General features: G+C 37.1%; 1 long non-coding RNA gene across 1 annotated transcript in view; it reads left to right on the plus strand.

Moving 5' to 3' along the window:
* The window catches only part of LOC122236455, a 32,908-nt gene that overhangs the window by 7,475 nt on the left and 3,979 nt on the right, over positions 1 to 21,454 (plus strand). The window contains exon 2 of the long non-coding RNA XR_006214525.1: positions 13,226 to 13,360. This is a non-coding gene — a long non-coding RNA (uncharacterized LOC122236455). The remainder of the gene's footprint in view (positions 1 to 13,225; positions 13,361 to 21,454) is intronic.

Genomic DNA, 21,454 nt, shown 5'->3' on the forward strand with positions numbered 1-21,454 from the left:
AATATCTTCAACTCCTTTGACTCCAACCTCCTTTTTGATTTTTAACATGCCTAAAAACCATCTTAATGAACTATTTTTATCTAGCTGTAACTCAGACTTAGATATTCTGTCTAGATCATAGATCGGGACAATAACTGCCATGTTATACATATGTAGTCCTTCTTCTAAAAGAGACCCATCATTTCCTTAGCAGTGCTAGAGAGATGAGCAGCTTCTTCTGTGCCCAGCATCTGCCAGCAACAAGTTCTCCCTGTGAACATATTTGGAAGCAACATGAACCACAATTCTTCTGAAGCATTGCCACATTCCATTTTCTCTCTCAAGCTGTCTGAATGCTTCTTCAGACTTCTGTATAGTTCCTCCTTAGCATTAAGTATCTAGGGTTATCAGATTCAGAATTTAGTGTCTCAATTCAAGAGAACCTAAGCCTATACCATCCTTTACTAAAATAGAGTGGTGGAGGGGAAAATTTACCAAGTCAGTAGTTACCAAGAAATGGTTTCAGAGAAGAATGGAGAAGTGGTTCTGCTTATTTTATAACTATTGGAAGTGAGTCATTGGTAGGCCCTGAAGGAAGGCACTTCTGGGATCCATCAGAAGCAGGAGGATGAGTTGACATCAGGATTTTGCGGTCATTGGTATGTGTGTCGGGGAATTCATAAAGACTGAGATTTTCTTACTAGTAATTGAGTTAAGCCAAGTTAATAGAGGCATTTTATTGGAGCTTCATAATTAAAAAAAGACCAACCCAGAGCTGGTCAGTATTTTACATCCATAATAGGACATTTATCAGTGATATCATTACATTAGCGCTAATTAATCATTAGGTTAACAGGATGAGATAAACTGGACCTTACAGAGCTGGTCAGCTGCTGCAGAAAAAACATCTGCTGAGGCTAAACTGTCTGGTGCCAGGATTTTACAGAGGTGTATGGGCAAGCTGCAAATGCCATTGTTCCATGCACCATCTAGAGCCCATTATGGATGTGTCACTCACTTCCACCAATGAACCTCAGTAATCAGTGGGAATCAATTATACACACACATCTGTGATGTCCAGGGAAGTAGAGGAACCCCACCCACAGGTACTGACAGATTCAAATTTTACCTACACTGCCGGGTTTCCAGGAGCAGACTAAGAATTCTTAGATGGGACAAATTTTATACTTTTGAAAAGTTGTGAGATTATTTCTGTATATTGCACTTTATTCATCCTAATGGACTGATTAAGAGCATTGTCTTAGGAGAGGCCATTGGATGGCTCCAAATTTATCTTTCCACTTACTTATTCTGTGAATTTGTACAAATTATCTAATTTCTTAAAATAGTGAAATATTTTACTCCTTAAAATAATTCTCTGAAGCTGATACTATATTATCCCCTGTCACAGATGAGGAAACTGAGACATAGTTAAATTATTTATTCAAGGTTACATAACTACTGAATGGTAGGGTCAGGATATGAACCTAGGAAATCTGACAAAGTCTTTACTATTAATCATTGAACATATGCTTTAAAAAAATTTCTAATTAAAGTCTAGTTGATGTACAAACCCATATGGTTTTATATGGAAATGTCCACAGGATCAAATGCCATTTTAATTTTCTGTGAAATAAGGTGCTCTAGTGTTGCTTAGGAAACCTATCCGTGGTGAATCACTGAGGAGTTATAGGTATTTGTGTACTGTTCTCCACGCCCTAGTTTGGTGAATGAGTGAGTACCAGTATTTGCCTCATTTGTCAACTGATTTTAGCTTAGATTTAATGAATATGTACAAAAAACCTTTTTTTTAAATAGAGTATGTCTGACCAGGATGAGAAACATACCTACTCCTAGGTATAGATACTACATGTCAGAGAATATAGATTGTGATGTGTTGGCAAATCTCAACTCTCACAAAACCACTGAAGTCCATATAATACATAAAATTCAAAAAGAAAGAAAAGAAAGTCAAAAGAACCATTTGAAAATCTTTGCTTATAGGTCAGAAACTTAAACTAGTCACTGTCAAAGTATAGAGAAATTATTAACAATTTAGTATATGCAGTTCATAAGGAAATATTAACTCCTCTGTATAGACCAGGTGTTCACTATGATTAAGAGCTGGTAACCATGGAAATAGCATGAAATTTATAAAATTAAAAAATAGCAGATAGCAAATGCAAATGACATAGGAGAATGAATCATACTCCACTTGGTCTTAGCTTGATTTCCCTTGAATCTAAAGACTTATAAAATTTATATCCGAGTAATTTTCTGAGTAAATCACTTATTTTTCAGTCCCTGAGTTTCTGCTTTGAATATTTCAACTTGTTCATTTGATAATGCCGTCTATCTAGAGTCAATTTATACATGATAGAATATATAGAGCTAGAGTTTTCAGAGTAAGCAATAGCTGGGAAGTGATGATTGTAAACTCAGCTTGGAAACTTGAATGGGTACCTGAACCTTTAATGTAGACATTTACTGTGAATTTTCAGTTGACATATTGTGATTGGTCACTTGTAGTTTTTAAATCTATTTCTATTGCTAAATCATATAGATGGTCCAGGTACAGAACTTTATGGTATAACATCAGTCGCTGTGTCATGGAATGATTTATTTGTCTGTGAAATGGTGAGCTGGAGAGCAACAATAAAGTTTCTTTACTCTTGCCTGTAATATTTTGATTGTTTATAAATCTATTCCATGAGTCCATTATGCCAACAGGCTACTTGTCTGTAGATATTCTTAAAGTGGTATTATTAGAATTAAAGTTCTTAGTAAAAATTATGACAAAGTGATCTTACTTTCTGGAAGAAGATTTTACTCAAGGAGGTTGGCAGATTTTTCCTTCAAAGGAAAATTCTTTATTTTAAAAGTAGAATAAGTTATTTTAAAAAATGATTGCAACTGGTTCAATTGAGGAAAAAGACCTATAAGTGCTTTTCACAGTTTAGTTTGATTGTGATTTGGGCCTGTTTTCATGCATTTTAAGCTCTCATTTCTCAGGATAGTCAAAATTAGTTGACCTCAATCTGACAGTCATAATTGAAGCACTGCTTTTGTAAGTATACCTATCAATTCTAGAATGTAGTATGCTATATAAGAGCAAAGACCTATTCCTTTTATCTGCTGTGCTTTAGTAGGAGGACCCTTGGGGAGAGTACTCTATCTACCTTTCTTTGGTCACCAGGCTTTAAAAGGGATCTAGAGAGACAGCAGAGAGCCTGAGGGTGAGTGGCAGAGTTAATTAAAGTGATCCAAAAATTGGTCCTGGAAGAGTATTCTCAACATGTGTTCTGTGGTGCACTTCCCAATTACATAGGTAGTTTATTTAAAAATGCAAATTTCTAAAACAAGTTCTCAAGGTAGTTCTTAGGTTTACCTGATCTTAGAACCTTTTTCATTGGGGAAAATGTTACGGAGGCTGATTATTTGGGAAGAGGAAACATAAGGGCAATTGAATAATGATCTTTAACTTAATTAACAATAAATATTTAATAAGACCCAGTTAGAATTACCTGTCTTACTCTTATGGATCCCTTTTTCAGTTATTGATGAAACAGAAAATACAAATATTTCTTGCCATTTGTGCATATATCAAATGGCATTTTTCCTCATTATTTCTCATAGACTGATCTTTCTCTAAAACTTATTTTTAAAAATGTATAAAACTATTCTGATGATTTCTACCTTCAGAATGTAGAAGCATCCCATTCCTCAGAGAAAACCAAGAGTGAAAGGGACTCTGAATAATAAAATGGGCAATATCCTCAGTTTTAAAACATTCCCATTCAGCTTAAAACATAAGTAACATGGTTACTTCTTACAACATTCTTCTGTTAAAGATTAGGACAAACAATTAAATGCAACTCACTGAAGGTGCTTAGAAAGGTGTGTGGTGGGTTCCTAATATATAGCTTTCTTGTGATTCAACATTAACCAAGGATTGAGTATGTAAGGTCTTGGACCTATTTTTCCTAAACATTTCTTCTCTCAGTAGGTATTTGGAAGGGAGCTAGATAACCTGGAGTGCTGGTATTCTAAATTGCTGGCAAAAGGCCCACCCATATGCTTTAGAACTGAGACCAGCAAGCAAGATAGTTATTCTATTATGAAAACTGAGTAGGTCTAACAGGTGTTCTTGCCACACAGCTATAGTTGGGTAAACTGGGACTTGGGCCCAGGGTCTTCGGTGTTTCAGTTATATCTCACTGATTTCTTTTACTGCCCCTAATAATATGGTATTTGTGTAGCAGCATTCTGTAAACATATATTGAGTAAATTAACAACTAAGACTTTATACTTTAATCTACATAAAGCCCAGTTTGAATCAACATGTGTGACATAGCAATGAAAACAGTGAGTATAATCTTGGGTTACAGGAATACATATGTAGTACCTAGAATGGGAAAGGTAAGTTCTGCTTTGCTCTTTCCAGTTTGGGCCATACCTCGCAAAATGGTGTTTTTATGGGTTCTCCGCTTTTCAAGAAACAGTAACAAACTGGATATTAACCAGGACTCTGTTAAGACTAGAATTGTTAGTTGAAGAACGTAGTTGAAAGACTATGGATGTAAATGAGAAGACTCAGCGAGACTAACCAGTATTTTTGGTGATTCATTCCATAGGAGACATACAAAAAAAAAAATAACTGGACTTGTTCAGGTTGGCCAGTGGGTGAGAGTGATACAGAAGCATGTTTTAGCGCAATATAAGGAAAAGCTTTCTAATGTTCTAAGAGGGAATTGGCTGTGTTGGTGAGCAGTGAACTCTTGATCAGAATAGGCTAGCTTAATGATTACTTGGCATGATGTTGTAGAGAGGAATCAGACTTCACAAGGATGATTGACTTAGTAGATGTCCTTAAAGGTTTTCTCTGAACCTGACATTCTCTGATTCTCTTATCTCCTCCTTTCACAACCCCAAAATCTTATGCTAGTAGTCTGGTGCTTATTATAAGGGTTCATTTCAAGTCTTGGGGGCACTGCTATTTATCTTTCTGAAAGAATTCTTAGTATTTCTTTCTTTCTTTCCTTCAAATTGGAAGGAAATAATATACTTTTTTTCTATTTCTGAAAAGGAAACCTTTTTAATAACTTTTTAATATTTATAAATAAATATACATGATATATTGTTTATATTGTTCATATTTTATTATCAGCCTGTGTAACTTGTACTATTTCATAAACTATCATGTAGGCTGAAGTGAACAGATGAAAAATGGTTCTGTATATTTTATTTAGACTAACAAAAGTTTATAGTCTGAGGATCAGTATATAAACTTAGTCAAGCTTTTGTGATGTGTCCTTAAAATGAATTTGTTATGAAATACCTACAAAATGCTTCCTGCCATCATTTGTAATGATCTTAACAAATTTGTGAATATGAAGTCATTGTACTGTACATTTCTGGGTGATTAAGTCTTAGACCAAAGTAAGTTTTCATATTTATTATTGTTCTAAGTTTCATACTGTGCTTTTCTGGGAAATTAACTATTTTCATTTAATTTCTGAGTGAGTTAATACGTTAAACTCTGAACATAAAAGTCTATTTGGCTTTGGGTATGTGGGTAGCAAAATATGTGCAGTGTATAGAACTGGAAACATGTTGACACTGTTTATTATACTGCCTAGATACTTAGCTACTCAGGGAAGAAAAACCTGAAAAAAAGATACTGGTTAAACTTGTGGTATTGTATTTTCTAAGCAATTCCTTGGAATCTGTTGTTTAGGTCAGAGATTTTCTCCCTGGATTGCTTGAGAATTTGGCAACAAAATATTCAAATTCTTTCTATAATTACTTTCCCCTAGATAATAAATACAGATTTACTGAAATTTACCATGTGTTTTTACACTGGTGCCCTGTAGTGCCCACATGTCAAACAGTCATGTGCTCTGAAGAGTCCCCTGGCAATTCTAGGGAAGAGTGGGAGCCAACCATAGTGTCCATATTTATGAGGTCATTTTCAGCATACAACAGTTTATTTTAGTGTTTGTATGTCGGGTTAAGTGCATAAACATATGGTACTACCCAGTTTTAGCTTAATTAAACTTCAAAGTTCCTAACAAAAACTATGGACTGAATATAATACTAATCACTCAAAGGATTGTAAAATGAATCTCATGATTTAATAAATGCAGCCAATAATGTTTGGATCTTCAAACAGCTTCATCTGTTTGGATCTATTTATCTTTGAGCAGCATTGTCTTTGTTAGCTTATGATAACAATGACTGAATTCAGAACTAGATTTTGAATCCCAGCATCAATAAATGGTAAGCAAAGATCAAAAGAAATTATGTATATTTGATTGTATCAATCTCTACTTCGAAATTATTAAGAGTATTTTTTACATTTTATTAATAATTTATTTTTTAATTACATCCAAGTTAGCATATGCGACAATAATTTCAGGAGTAGCTTCCTTAATGCCCCTCACTCATTTAGCCCTTCCCCCTCCCACAACTGCTCCAGCAACCCTCCTTTTGTTCTGTATATTTAAGAGTTTGTTTTGTCCCCCTCCCTGTTTTTATATTATTTTTGCTTCCCTTCCCGTATGTTCACTGTTTTGTATCTTATTTTTTAACTTAAAAAAATGCTTATTTATTTTAGAGACAGAGAGTGAGCAGGAGAAGGGCAGAGAGAGAGAGGGAGACACAGAATGAGAAGCAGGCTCCAGGCTCTGAGCTGTCAGCACAGAGCCTGATGCAGGGTTCAAACTCACAGACCATGAGATCATGGCCTGAGCTGAAGTCGGACACCTAACCAACTGAGCCACCCAGGTTCCCCATCTGTTTTGTACCTTAAAGTCCTCATATGATAGTTGTCTTTCTCTGACTAATTTTGCTTAGCATAATACCCTCTAGTTCCATCCACGTGGTTGGAAATGGCAGGATTTCATTCTTTTTGATTGCCGAGTAATACTGCATTGTATATATACACCACATCTTCTTTATCCATTCATCCATGGATGGACTTTTGGGCTCTTTCCATACTTTGGCTATTGTTGATTGTGCTGCTATAAACATTGGAGTGCATGTGCCCCTTCGAAACAGCATACCTGTATCTCTTGGATAAATACCTAGTAGTGCAATTGCTGGGTTGTAGGGTAGTTCTATTTTTAATTTTTTGAGGAACCTCCATGCTGTTTTCCAGATTGGCTGCACCAGTTTGCGTTCCCACCAGCAGTGCAAAAGAGATCCTCTTTCTCCGCATCCTCACCAACATCTGTTGTTGACTGAATTGTTAAAATTATTCTTAAGAATATTTTAATGTGAAGAAAGAATTTTGGGCCATTATTTATATAAAGTTTAAATTTATTTATTTTTTCATTTTTAAAATATTTTTACTATTGTATTTTTGAAATGTATCTACTAGCACAGTAATAACATGGGTATAATTTGTATATTTTATGTACATATATGTGAATATTGAAAATATTTGCCCTCAGAAGGTGTATGGTGTAAACATTTGGAAACACTGGTCTAGATTTGATTCAATAGAAGTGAAGGGGAAAGGGAAAGACATAATATCATTTTACTTTTTCCAGAAAACCTGAAAAGAATGGGTCTCTGACCCCATTGCATCTGTTCCTTTCCATTAACAAGAGCAGGGCTTTGTCATTCAGTTATCGGAAATCACTTTCAAGTTAGTGATTCTTCTGTACTTGGCAGGAATTTATACTTAAATAAACAGAAGTTTCATTTTTTTAAAATATAATTTATTGTCAAATTGGCTAGCATACAGTGTGTAAAGTGTGCTCTTGGTTTTTGGGGTAGATTCTCGTGGTTTATCACTTAACATACAACACCCAGTGCTCATCCCAATAAGTGCCCTCCTCAGTGCCCATCACCCATTTTACCCTCTCTGCCACCCCCCCATCAACTCTCAGTTTGTTCTCTGTACTTAAGAGTCTATTATGGTTTGCCTCCCTCCCTCTCTGTAACAATTTTTCCCCCTCCCTTCCCCTACAGTCTTCTGTTAAGTTTCTCAAGATCCACATATGAGTGAAAACATATGATATCTGTCTTTCTCTGACTGACTTATTTCACTCAGCATAATACCTTCCAGTTCCATCTGGCATGATTTCATTCTTTCTCATTGTCGAGTAGTATTCCATTGTGTGTATAAACCACATCTTCTTCATTCATCAGTTGCTGGACATTTGGGCTTTTTCCGTAATTTGCCAATTGTTGAAAGCACTGCTATAAACATTGGGGTACATGTGCCCCTATGAATCAGTGCTCCTGTATCCTTTGGATAAATTCCTAGTAGTGCTATTTGCTGGGTCATAGGATAGTTCTATTTTTAATTTCTTGAGGAACCTCCATACTGTTTTCCAGAGCAGCTGCACTGATTCGCATTCCCACCAACAGTGCGAGAGGTTTTCCATTTCTCCACATCCTTGCCAGCATCTGTTGTTTCCCTAGTTGTTAATTTTAGCCAGTGTGAGATGGTATCACAGTGTGGTTTTGATTTGTATTTCCTTGATGATGAATGACATCAAGCATCTTTTCATGTGTCTTTTGGCCATCTGGATATCTTCTTTAGAAAAGTTTCTATTCATGACAGAAGTTTGATTTTTGTGGGCAAGTTGCCTTTACTGTGTGGCAAACTCTGACCATGTAATAAAAGTTGTATTTTATTAAAAAGATGGCACATCTGAATCTGTCTGCTGTTGTACTCTGATCTATTTAGGAGTTTTCTTTGTGTCTATATGCTCTGGAAGAGAAGCTTAAGTCTGAGACAAATGGGACTGCTGTTAGGTGGATCAGGTGATTTAATTTGTACTCTTCAAAATGGTAGTACCAAAACAACAACAAAACTCAAAAAGACAAAGACCTCCAAAGCTAGAATCCTTTCATATCATTTGGATTGAGAAGTGGACGGGATAAAAGAGTCATTTGATTCAATGGCAACGTTTCATTCATTTTAAAAGGAGAGTATTTTATTTTGTTTTGTTTTGCTTTATTTTATTTGTTTTTTATTTTAGAGAGAGAGTGCAAGTGGGGGAGAGGGAAAGAGGGAGAGAGAGAATATTAACCAGGTTCTATGTTCACTGTTGAACCCAAAGTGGGGCTTGATCCCTTGACCCTGGTATCATGACTTGAGCCAAAATCAAGAGTTGGATGCTCAACTGACTGAGCTACCCATGCGCCCCTCAAAAGCAGATCTTAAAAGATTGAGAACATGAGAACTAAATGCTATTCTAATTCTTTTCATTTTTATCAGAAAAGACCTGAGTCCTTATAAGTCCAATAAAATACATTTCCCATCTCTTTGAGGACACTAGAATATTATCCTTCTTAAAATTGGGTGATGATAAAATTATCCAACAACTTTTGGCAAATGTTCAAAATTATTCAGGATAAAGGGTAGAAATTAGGTAGCTTTTAATGCCAATGAGTTGGTTCCTAAATTTTGTTGCAATTAAAAGGCAACTGGAATCAGTTAGGATAGATTAAGTTCCAGATCTTGCCTCTGTCTCAATTAATAGATACATATCTCTAATGGAAGACCAAGGCAAAGTTATGATGAAGTCAGCAAAACTACTATATACTGCTGTATTTGCATTACACAAGTATGGAAGAGTCTTAGATTAGGTTGCATTGGAAATAGATTCTGAGATGAAGAGTTGCATGTAAAAGTTTTTTTGAGAACTGGTCTCCAGAAATGCACCTGAAAGGAAATGAGAAAGAGGATTGGGAAGAGGGAGAAGCTGGCATATAGTGCAACATCAATGGAATCTGTAGCGAGCTCTGGAGCTGGGATGTCCCTTCAGAGTTGTTCCAAATTGAAGCAGGGGAGCCTTTGTTCCTCTGTATGAATTGGTCCTTGACTGTTGGTTTTCCCCTGGGAGGGGCCTTAACCTTAAGTCAGGTAGTTCCTTGTGACCAAGAGACACGACTGTGAACTGTCAACAGATGGTATATCTGACAGTCGAGGGAAGGAGGGAGTCTGGGTGGAATATCCAGTAGCAACTACACTTAATAAGGTAGCGCAGTATTCTGTGCTCAGCCATACAAAATACAGAATAGCAGCTTGGCAGGGAGGGTGAGTCTTTGTGGATTATGGCTTCTTCTACTGGCAAGATTAATTAAAACTTTGCTTACCAGACCTGTTACCTATGAACCATCAGGGCACGCACAGAATATTCACACATTACCCCCTTCCCCATGTATCACACTCAAAACCAAAGCTTAAATATTGTGTTTGAGAGTTGAACCTTAGATTTCTTACCCAAGAGGTTGTTGTAAATTGGAAAAATACTTTATCTTGATGCCAATTGCTTATCACAGAATTAAGCATTAACATTATGAATTTCTAAGTTTTGAGTCACCTCAAATGGGTTCTAATTTTTTTGTTCTAAAATAAAGCTTATTTTTACGGGGCGCCTGGGTGGCTCAGTCGGTTAAGCGTCTGACTTCAGCTCAGATCACGATCTCATGGTCCGTGAGTTCGAGCCCCGTGTCGGGCTCTGGGCTGATGGCTCAGAGCCTGGAGCCTGCTTCTGATTCTGTGTCTCCCTCTCTCTCTGCCCCTCCCCCGTTCATGCTCTGTCTCTCTCTGTCTCAAAAATAAAATAAACATTAAAATTAAAAAAAAAATAAAGCTTATTTTTAAGCTTGAAAATATTTTTTTGTTAGATAGCTGGTTTCATGTTAATCATTGGGAAAGTGATATTCCTTTTGACTGAGTTTGCTTCTAGTTATCACACTTGTTTAGATTTGGATAACATTAAGAGTGTTAGAGCTGGATGATTCTCTACCCTCTGTTAACCAGACAGTTCCTAACTGTTTCTTTTTTTTTTTTTTTAATTTTTTTTAATGTTTACTTTTGAGAGAGACAGACAAAGCATGAGCAGGGGAGGGGAAGAGAGAGAGAGGGAGACACAGAATCTGAAGTAGGTTCCAGGCTCTGAGCTGTCAGCACAGAGCCCGACATGGGGCTCGAACTCATGAACCCTGAGATCATGACCTGAGCTGAAGTTGGTTGCTTAACCGACTGAGCCACCCAGGTGCCCACCTAACTGTTCTGAGAAGGAAGCAGTTGATCAGCTTTCAGACAATTATGTGTCACTGAGATGATTCTGGAACAATAAAGGTTGACTTTTATATTAATAAAATTAGATCTAGCAAACTCAAGACTTGGTTTTCTAGAAATATAAACCCATGTGTTTTTATATTTATAGACCTTGATAAGGTCCATCTCAACCCTTAATGGCATAGAGTTAAAATGGTCTGGGTGTATGTATGTCCAAATATTTGAATGTGGGATGCAAAGCTGAGCAGCTTCATACATTGTTAATTATCTTGGATCTGCATATACACATACTATAGTCAAACCATTTGTGCAGCAAAATGACTTGAATTTTTTCATTTTTTTTGCAACAAATACTTACTAACCTTTGGGGAAGGTAAACATGAACACCCATTTTGGTGACAACCAGTTTCTATGGGAACATCAAGTGGGTAGGAGAGAAGGTGTCCTGGAGGAACTAACATCTGAGACGAATCCTTTAAATTGATTCAAAATCAGTTATGTTAAAGGCAGGGATATGACAGGGAGAGTTTTCTAATTAAGAGGGGCAATGGGTGCAAAGGTCTCAGAACTTGTCTGTAGTTCATGATGGCTAAAACACAGGCTATTTTTGTGAGAATCATTAAGGAGAAAGGAGGTTAAGACATAAGCAGAGGTGTGATTATAAAAACATATATTATGAGCACACAAGACTTTATCCTAAGAACATGGGGAGCCATTGAAGTGTCTCCAGCAGAGTAGTACCTTGACCAGATTTGCATTTTACATTGATAACTAGCTGCAATGTGGAAAGCAGTTGGAGGGGCCCAGAGTGAAGGCATGAGGACCACTGAAGAGACAAGGAAGAAACTGTGGGGCCCCAGATTGTGCAGACACAGGGAGATGGGTGGGGAATGAACAGATTTGAGAGGCTTTTAGCAAGAATGTTGGGTTTTGGCAAGTTACTGGATGTGGGAGGATAACAAGAAAGGTGACCTGCCTAAATTTTTGATGCAGGCACATAGAGAAGAAATGGATTTTTTTTTCTTCCTGATAGGTGGGTTGGAGAGGTGACAGGTTTATTCTGTTTAAGATCCATTGGTATTCTAATGCAGCCTGAGGTAGAGATTGGAGTACATGTAGACATATTAGCATCCATTTTTTACTATTGGGCAAAAGAAAAGACAAGATGGAGAGCTGGAGTAAGGGAAAGTGTGAGAGAGAAAGGAAAGAAGTAAGGGGACCTAATTAGAATTTATAAGAAAAAAGCACCTTATTTCATTAGATGTCAGTTGGAGGTACTTAAATAACATTAAATGGGTATGACCATTATATTAGTGTTATCATTGCTACCAGTAAGGATCAGCCTGCATGACACAGAGAGGGAGCTCCTCCATAGATAACGCTTTACTGCCACAGCAGTTCTACTTCTGTTTGTCTTGAATCCTGTTGTTTTGTGAAAACACCTCAGTTTGGTGAGAAGACATTGTAGGAAACAGTTGACATGTCGGGTATGCTGGTATATATTTCAAATACTTTTAGCAGTGGAAATAGTATTGCCTATTTTGATGGCTTTCTATGACAAGTGGGAGTTTCTGATTTCTTTTTGTATGATTAAGGATATCTGTAAGACAATTAAAAATACATCTTTAGAAGCAATAGAAATAGCACCACCACTAAAATATCTGGTAGGATTTATTACCAGAAATTGTTTCTTTCCTTTGTTGGGGAGAAAGGAGTGTTTTCAGTTTTGAAACATTTATGAGATCATTAATTTGTATTTTTCCAGTGTTGAAGCTAGTCAAATGGTACTAGAGGCCTTTTCTTTTGCATATACATTACTTAGAACCTGTATACCATATGCTAAAATGTTTGTGTAAAGGTTTATGATACATACATTGTCATTTCAATATATGACTGCTATAGAACCACTTATTTTCTGTTTTTTCAGTCTTTTGCCTCATTTCATCCTGACCACAGCCCCCACACATAAAACACAAGTAGCAGTCCACAAGCATTGTGAACCCTAATAAGCTACTCAAAAAGATTCAGGGCGAGTCATCTTTTCCCAGTTGAAACTTCAGACACTTTATTTTCCCTCTGGGCAATAGGAGGGGTACAATGGGATGAATAAACATGCTATCAGGTGTGAAAAGGCAGGACTTACGTTAGCCCTTAGCCCACTGTCTTCTGATGTCGTAACTCCAGTTTATTTTATTGCAGGTATTAAATATGTGAAAGTTCTGGCCATCTATTTTCAGTCTGGCCTGTGATCACAGATTTGGTACTTCTGGATGTGGGGATTGGATGGATCATGGCTGATCGTGAAAGTTAAGAGTTTTTGATTCCCAATTCCAAGTAAGTCACCTTCATGTAATGAATTATTTTATCCTAGGAGATGCAGTCTTTATTAAATTGTTTTAAAATTACCCCAAATAATACCGACTTGCATATTCTCTCTTATCTGTTTATGTTCTAACCATTCTCACAAGTTTCATCATAATAAGTAGAGAAATATCATTATAATTATCCTGTAAAATTTCATGATTAATGTGTACATCTAATTAAAATAACTTTATTAAATATTTTTTCCACTAAATAATTTTATTTTTCTTAATAAAAAACACTTTTAAGCCTCATTATAAGGAATATTGAGATTATTCACAAAGAACTAGATTTATAGCCTCTGCTGCTGTATTGAAGACAGTACATTTAATGAGCTAGAAAGTCTGTGATCAGTTTTAGTAACGGAATTTCCCTTTTTCTTAAATTGGTTCTTCGGGACAGCAGTAGAAATTTGACTTTGGAAAGAGATAAATAATTATTTCCAGGAAGATTCTTGAATGTAGAAGTGTTAGTAATATGTAGATGTTACATATTAAACAGGTTAAACAAAGGTGTTCTTCTTCAAGTCTGAGAGTTTGTATTTATAAATAATATTGTCCTTTAGACGTTAGGCATTACATTTAGGAAAAATAATGTCTATGTAAACACATTGATTAAAAAAATGTACTTTTGCTTACAATATCAATACTTGTGACTGAGGCAGTGAGGCTTCCAAACATAAGATATTATGAGGTAATTTAAAATCCTTTAGAAGAGCGGTAGGAAGTGCCTGATGCACAGACCCCTAACTGTGAATCTCAAGATGATATCCTACAGGATATCATTATAGGAAATGCTAGAGTCTAGGGTAGAACTAATAGACTTCTAATATACTAATACACTTCGCCAAGCATAATGAGCATCAGTTCTGTACCTCAGGTGGGGCTAGATGGAGTGTGATCACGTGGCCACAGATAGTGCTATAAAACCACAGCACTTCTTACAGTTTTATTGTAGATCACTATCTTGTCTCCTACTTTCATTCTTCTGTGACCTCAATTGCCTTCTTGTGCTTAGGTGTTTTAATGGAGGAACTAGCAGCCAATAAATTCCTGTTCTGCTTTTGATGCCTTCAGGGGTCCACGTATTTATCTTGTCCCTCCTCACCTACTTCACTTTGAAACTATTTATTCTGCTGTATTCTTGCCACTTTGCCACTGGAGAAACATTCACCTCAAATATGTGATCCACTGGAAAGTGTCTTTTCAGATTCAATTTGAGGCATATCCTCCTTCAGCCCTTCTCTGATATCCCCTGGTTAGGGCTAACCACTCCAGCCTTGGATCCCTAATAAATATTGTACCTATTTCTTTTATAACCACATAATCCTTTATTGCACTCGTCCTTCTTCTCCACCTCCACTCCAGAATATAGGTCCGTCTGGGATGGGAAGTGTGTCTTACTCATTCTTAATGTTCCTGTGCCTAGCACCATGCCTAGCCAATTCCGTAATGATACATGTATATATTTATGCTTTCTGTTTTCTTGGACAGATTATTTAAAACAGGCAAGTCTGATGGGTAGGGAGATAGGTACATCTAGTTCATCACCAAGTTTTGCCTCTTCTGCCATCTAGACATGTATTATTTCCAAGTTTTCCATCTTACTCTCTCCACCCAAGTTTAGGTTCTCATCTTCGCTGAATATTAAAACTGTCTCTTTATCATACTGTACACTTAAAAATTGTTAGGAGGGTAAATTTATCTAATGTGTTTTTTTTTCTTTTTTATCACAATAACAACAACAACAACAACCCATTTCCCATTAGTCTTAACTCACATCCATCCTTCAAATAGCTGACATAATCATTTATTTTATTTATTTATTTTTTTAACGTTTATTTATTTTTGAGACAGAGAGAGACAGAGCATGAACGGGGGAGGGTCAGAGAGAGGGAGACACAGAATCTGAAACAGGCTCCAGGCTCTGAGCTGTCAGCACAGAGCCTGACGCGGGGCTCGAACTCACGGACCACGAGATCATGACCTGAGCCGAAGTCGGCCACTTAACCAACTGAGCCACCCAGGCGCCCCCATAATCATTTATTAATGTACAAATTTTTAATATCTCTCCATAGTTTATAGGATAAATTATGAGATCCTTAGAATGTTACACAAGATCTTTTGTGACCTGGCCCATAATTCTCTAATTTCCTCTCGTGATTTTCTGCTCTAGCCATATTATGCTTTATATATTGTTCCATACAGTGCAGTTTCTTGCCTTTGTCTTGCTCTTTTTCTCTTCACTTTTCTGGCAAACTCTTATTCGTGTGCAGCAAATTATAGAGATTAAGAGAGAACAGATTCATATCCTGGTTCTACCACCTATTTATAAACTCTTGAAGCCTGGAAAAGTTGCTCACCCTTCTGTGCTTTAATTGTCTCATCTGTAAATCAGGAATAATAATAGTATCTTCCTAGTAAGTACATAAATGTAAGCTTTTGTTTATTTTATTCCTTAAGACTTAAAGAATTCTACTCCTCTAAGAAACCTTTTAGGATTTCCCAGGATGGGTTAGGTTTCCTTCCTACATGCTCCATAACATTTTGTGTATCTCTGTTCTTGGACTCAGCACGTTTTGTGTGGTCTCTTTATGTAATTTCCTTCTCACCAAACCGTGAGTCTCTTGAAGGAAGAAATCGTGTTTTCTTTAATTTAATATCTTTAGTGTAATGCTTGTTCAGAATAAATTCTCAATAAATGTTTGATGAATGAATGAGTTGCATAGTGGGAAGAATTCATGCTTTGGCATCAGACAGATATGTTCAAATATAATACTTACTATCTCTACATCAACTAGCAGGTAACTTAATTTTTTTCACACTATTTCCTTACGTATAAATAGGGATGATGCACCCCTTGCTTTTAGGATTAGTGATAGTATGTCTGTTGGACACTACTGGAGTGCATGGAAATTGTTGTTATTATTATTTTCCTGAAAATATATAATAATTTTATCTCAAATTTAGAGTTAGTAGACAGATATACTTTTTACCCCTTGGAGAATCATCTTAACTCTGAAGAATATATACTTTAGTACTTAAGTTTTTCAAAAACTAATCTCCTATTGAATTTCCTCTGGAGTCTCCATGGCTTGCTGAATTCCCGTATTGTCTGTTAACACTCAGTGGACATTTAGCATTTTTCCTTGCAGTTTTACCAATATCATTATGTTTTCTTTGTGAAAATAGGTAAAAAGACTTTTGAGGACAACAATCATGTCTTATATATCTTTTTATTTTCTTTCTATCTCCCTGTTCATTGCTTTTCCCCACTTATCCTAATATAAGCTAACAGATCGATAAATAAATGTGGATTGATAATGATGAGTGGGAAGCCCAAGAGCAGGCAGGGGTAACTTGAATGTTTTGGCTCTGGGAGAGTCCATCTCATTTTAAGTAGACCCTCATTCAACAGTTAATGCAAAGATTAAATTGGACATGGAGGGGAACATAGAAGAAATATAAAAGATGGTTCCTTTTCTGCAGGAGCTGACAATCTACTTGGCAAGATAAAGCATGCCCACCCTGAAATGTTAAGGAACAGCACTGGACGGAATGTAAATAAGCCTATACAGTGTTCAGAGGGGGAGAAATTAGAAATTCATGCAGGTGAAGTTCAAGTCAGGAGATTGTTGGAAAGCTCAAAGGGGAAAGAGACAGAACCTTATAGATATTTGAATGCTTATGATGTGCCAGGCATTGTGATGAGTAATGAATGTTTATTCTCTGTGTGTGTGTGTGTGTGTGTGTGTGTGTGTGCACCTATGCATGTGATAGGAACTTTTTAGTCATACATTAATTTAATAAACAGTTTTAAAAATTGTGGAAAAAACACAGAACATAAAATTTACCATTGTAACCATTTTAAATGTACAGTTCATATGTTTACATTGCTGTCCAAGAGATTTCCAGAACTCTTTCATCTTGCAAAACTAAAACTGTGTACCCAGTAAACAACTACTCCTTGTTTCCTGTCTTGCCTCGAACATGTATTGTTTTATCTAATTCCTACAACAAACTTATGAGATAATGTTAAGAATGCTATTTTAATTAAATGAGGCTTAGAGGTTGAAGAAAATATCCTAAGGTCTTATAATTAATAAAGATAGAACCACATGAGCCTTGGATCAGGAAGGGAATGAACTATTAAGAACCCATGGTTTTAGGCAAGATAGCAGAAGAGCTGTATTTTTCTTTTATGTAGGAGTTGGTTTTTAGGCCATTCATGGACATGGTGACTTTTGTTTCTAAAATGTGCCATAAAGCATCAACTCTACCTTTAATAACTCTCCTTCCTAGTCTTAAGGTCTCTGTTGTCTGGAATGCTGCCGCGGGATTGAGAACATTAGAAAAATGGTAGTGGGTTCCTGTGTTTGCTTTTTGGGCATGCGATTCTTTCAGGACACAAGATAGTGAATACTGTTCTTTAGAGTAAAGTGTGTTGAATCAAGTTTGAAATCTTTCTAGAACTTTTCTTGAAGTATACTGAAGGAATTTGAATATATCTTAATGGAAAGCTGATCTATTGAATTGATGGTGGCAAGGGCAAGGAAATATAGGTGATTTTGTTTTTTTTTGCCAGATTTCCAGAATGACAGGGAGGAATGGAAATGAAAATGTAAGAGCCAAATATGGTCCCCAGCTTAGAAGAGCTCCCTGTTGGTTGAGGTCTTATAAATAGATTTTTCCTGCTGTGACATATTCTGGCAATAGATGAGGCCACACATGGAGTTCTACAGAGTCGTTGTTTAAGGGGGTGGCAGATGTACTTGGGAGGATGAATCAGGAGTGGAAACCATTAATTGTGAAATAATGGATTTTGTCAAGCACTGTGTAAAGTGCTTTATATACATTTGTCTAATTCTTAAGACATCTTCTTGTGGTAGACATTAGTGTCCTAATTTGACAAACTGTGTCTCAAAAACATAAAGAACTTGCCTTGGTTGGACTGGTTATTAAACTATCATCTCTCAGCTTTAAACCCACTGTTCCATATTTTGCTTTTTGATACTGGGCTGGGTGTCTACAAGTCATGTTTCTGATTTGTCAGTTGGTTAAGCTCTGACAGTGGGGGGTGCTAGAGAGAGATTGCAAGTTGGAGGAGGTGGATGGAACATGCTCCTTCCTCTTTGCTGTTGTTTCTGTTTTTCTTCCTATTTACTTTCTGTTGGCCTTCTTTTCCCATGAATAACACCTCAGCAACACTTCTTCACCCCTGCAGCAGCAGTGAGTTCCACTATCAGCAGTTTGAGTCCTGTTCATAGCTTTTCCCCAATGGCCATAGAGCCAGTCCTTAGAGACCCCAGCACCCCTCCCCCTCTTAAAGGCCCAGACCTTTAAGACTTCTCCTTCTGAGCTCAGGTTCCCCACCCTTCTGAATATCCCCACCTCCTCAGAAGTATGAGTTTCAGCACTATGAAGTCTCTCCTCCAGGCTTCTGACTGTTTATAATTCCAAATTTTCTTTGTTGCTGCAAAGTTAGGGATGGCAGCTATGTTTTACAGTTACTGTATTTATGATACCCTAGAGTTCTTTTTTTTATCTTTTTAGTACCTAATTTATAATTTTTACCAAATTAACAACTCTTTTTATTAATTTCTTTGTGTTTAAATAACTAATATGATTTCAATCTTTTGGTCAGAGCCTGAAACAATTACATAACCATCATCATCATCATCATCATCATCATCATCATAATCATGGCCTCCATTTATTTTTTATTTAATTAAAAAATTTTTTAAGTTTATTTATTTATTTATTTATTTTTTAACTTTTTAAAATTTATTTTTGAGACAGGGAGAGACAGAGTATGAACAGGGGAGGGTCAGAGAGAGGGAGACACAGAATCTGAAACAGGCTCCAGGCTCTGAGCTGTCAGCACAGAGCCCGACGCGGGGCTCAAACTCACGGACCGCGAGATCATGACCTGAGCCGAAGTCGGCCGCTTAACTGACTGAGCCACCCAGGCGCCCCTATTTATTTACTTTGGGAGAGAAAGAGAGAGAGAGAGTGGGGGGGGGGGGGAGAGAGAGAGAGAGAGAGAGAGAGAGTGCATGAGTAGGGGAGGAGCAGAGAAAGAGGGAGGAAGAGAATCCCAAGAAGGCTATGTGCTGTTAGCACAGATCCCAGTGTGGGGCTTGAACTCAAGAACAGTGAGACCACGACCTGCGCTGAAACCAAGAGTTGGATGCTTAACTGACGAGCCACCTAGGCGCCCCTCCGTTTGTTATGTATAAGGTAGTGGGACCACATTTCTTTTCTTGCTACCAATTTGGCTGTCTGTGGCCTGGAGCATATTTCTTTCAAAGGCACAGGCAGCTTAATCTTGCTAGCACTTACTGCCTTATCTTGATAAACTTTTTTTAACCTATATATTTACAATTACTTAAGCCCCAAACATTTCTAGCAAAGCTCTTCTTGAGTAAGGACAAGGACCATGCTTATTTTTCTCCATTGAATCCATAGGGCTAGTAACAGTGTCTAGCATTGTTTTGTAGATGTTATTAGTATGCATTTAGTGAGCAAAGGATTGGATAAATGAGTGAATGAATAAGACTCAACTAGAGCTTCATTCTTTACAGTGAATGGATTCTAGAAACTGACTTCCTGGATTTGTGACCTTATTGATGATTTGTACTTCTTTTCCCATCAAGACTTGATTTGGAACCCATGATGTTTGACTGAGGCATGACGGCCATTCTAGAACTTGTCAATCTCACATTTCTTATTCCTTTCACTATCTACACCCTTTGAGCTATTGGCTAGGGATGTGCTTCCAACCAGGTGGATTTTCCTTGAACCGTAGCATTGCCATCGTCTCTACCTACTGCTGGATTCCATCCTAGATGCCTCTGTGGAAGTAACCTCCCCTGAGCATTGGGAAAGTACCTCTGTCATTAGGATTTAATTAGCAGCCAACCTTGCATACTCTTGGCATTCAGCTGGGTGAGCCCCCTCTGTCTCTGCTCTCACTCCAGCCCCCTACCCCCTGGGATCCTGGCCCATGCTATTCTCTTTGCCAGCTTTTGGTTTCTACATGTCTATGGTTATGGCTGCACTGTCTAGGATGTTTATAATTCAGATATTTTGGATTGGTCCTTATTGTATGCAGCACAAGGCAAGAAAGCAGACTTTGTCCTTAATCTCACCTCAGAGGTGAACTAAAAATGATTTTTGTGTTTAAACCATTCTTAGTGATCTTTATCACTATGAAGAGTAAACTCTTCCTAGACATGTGACTGTTGAAACAAGGGTGCATTAATATACATACCTACATTTGTAATTGAACATGAATGAATATTATTGCCCTTCATATTGAAGTTAAATATGATTTTGTGCAAGACTTAAAATTAATATCTTGTATTTTGTTTCCATTTGTTATTATCTCTCTCTCTATTTTTTTATTTTTAAGAGAGTGAGGGAGCATGAATTGGGGAGAGGGGCAGAGAGAGAGAGAGAGAGACTCTTAAGCAACACGGAGCCCAACACAGGGCTCGATCCCAACACACTGGGATCATGACCTGAGCTGAAATCAAGAGTCAGACACTCAGCCAACTGAGGTACTCAGGTGCCCCTCTACTATTTTTATTTTCCATGCAGAGAAGAACCATTCATAGGTCATTTTACCTTAGTGACTTTATGATTTTATTCTCTTTACTTATAATATTAGAGACTAGTAGAAACTTCTGCATGACTTAGGATGTTGGAAGGCCTCATATCTATAACAGTATATCTTGTGATGATTTTTCTTTTAATAATCAGAGTTCTGGTTGTCAAGTTATACCAAGAAGCTTTTCAAGGTGGGATGCCTTGGAAGTAACTACACAACTGCTTCTCCCCTCTTTCCTCTATGACTATTATTCCATTGAAATAAACGATTTTATTTTATAGCCAGAACCCAACAGTGAAACCCCACAGAACAGAGATAAGTGGAACACAGAAACAGAGTAGAACCACAAGATTCTACCCACAAGGACAGAAAAGAGATGTTAGCAGGAAATGACCCAGTGAAGTCTCAACAAATAGTTTGTGGTAGCTGGGAAGTGTGTAGCAGGTAGTAGGGACC

The sequence above is a fragment of the Panthera tigris genome, chromosome A2 (assembly GCF_018350195.1).
Source record: "Panthera tigris isolate Pti1 chromosome A2, P.tigris_Pti1_mat1.1, whole genome shotgun sequence".
Taxonomy (NCBI): Eukaryota; Metazoa; Chordata; class Mammalia; order Carnivora; family Felidae; genus Panthera; species Panthera tigris.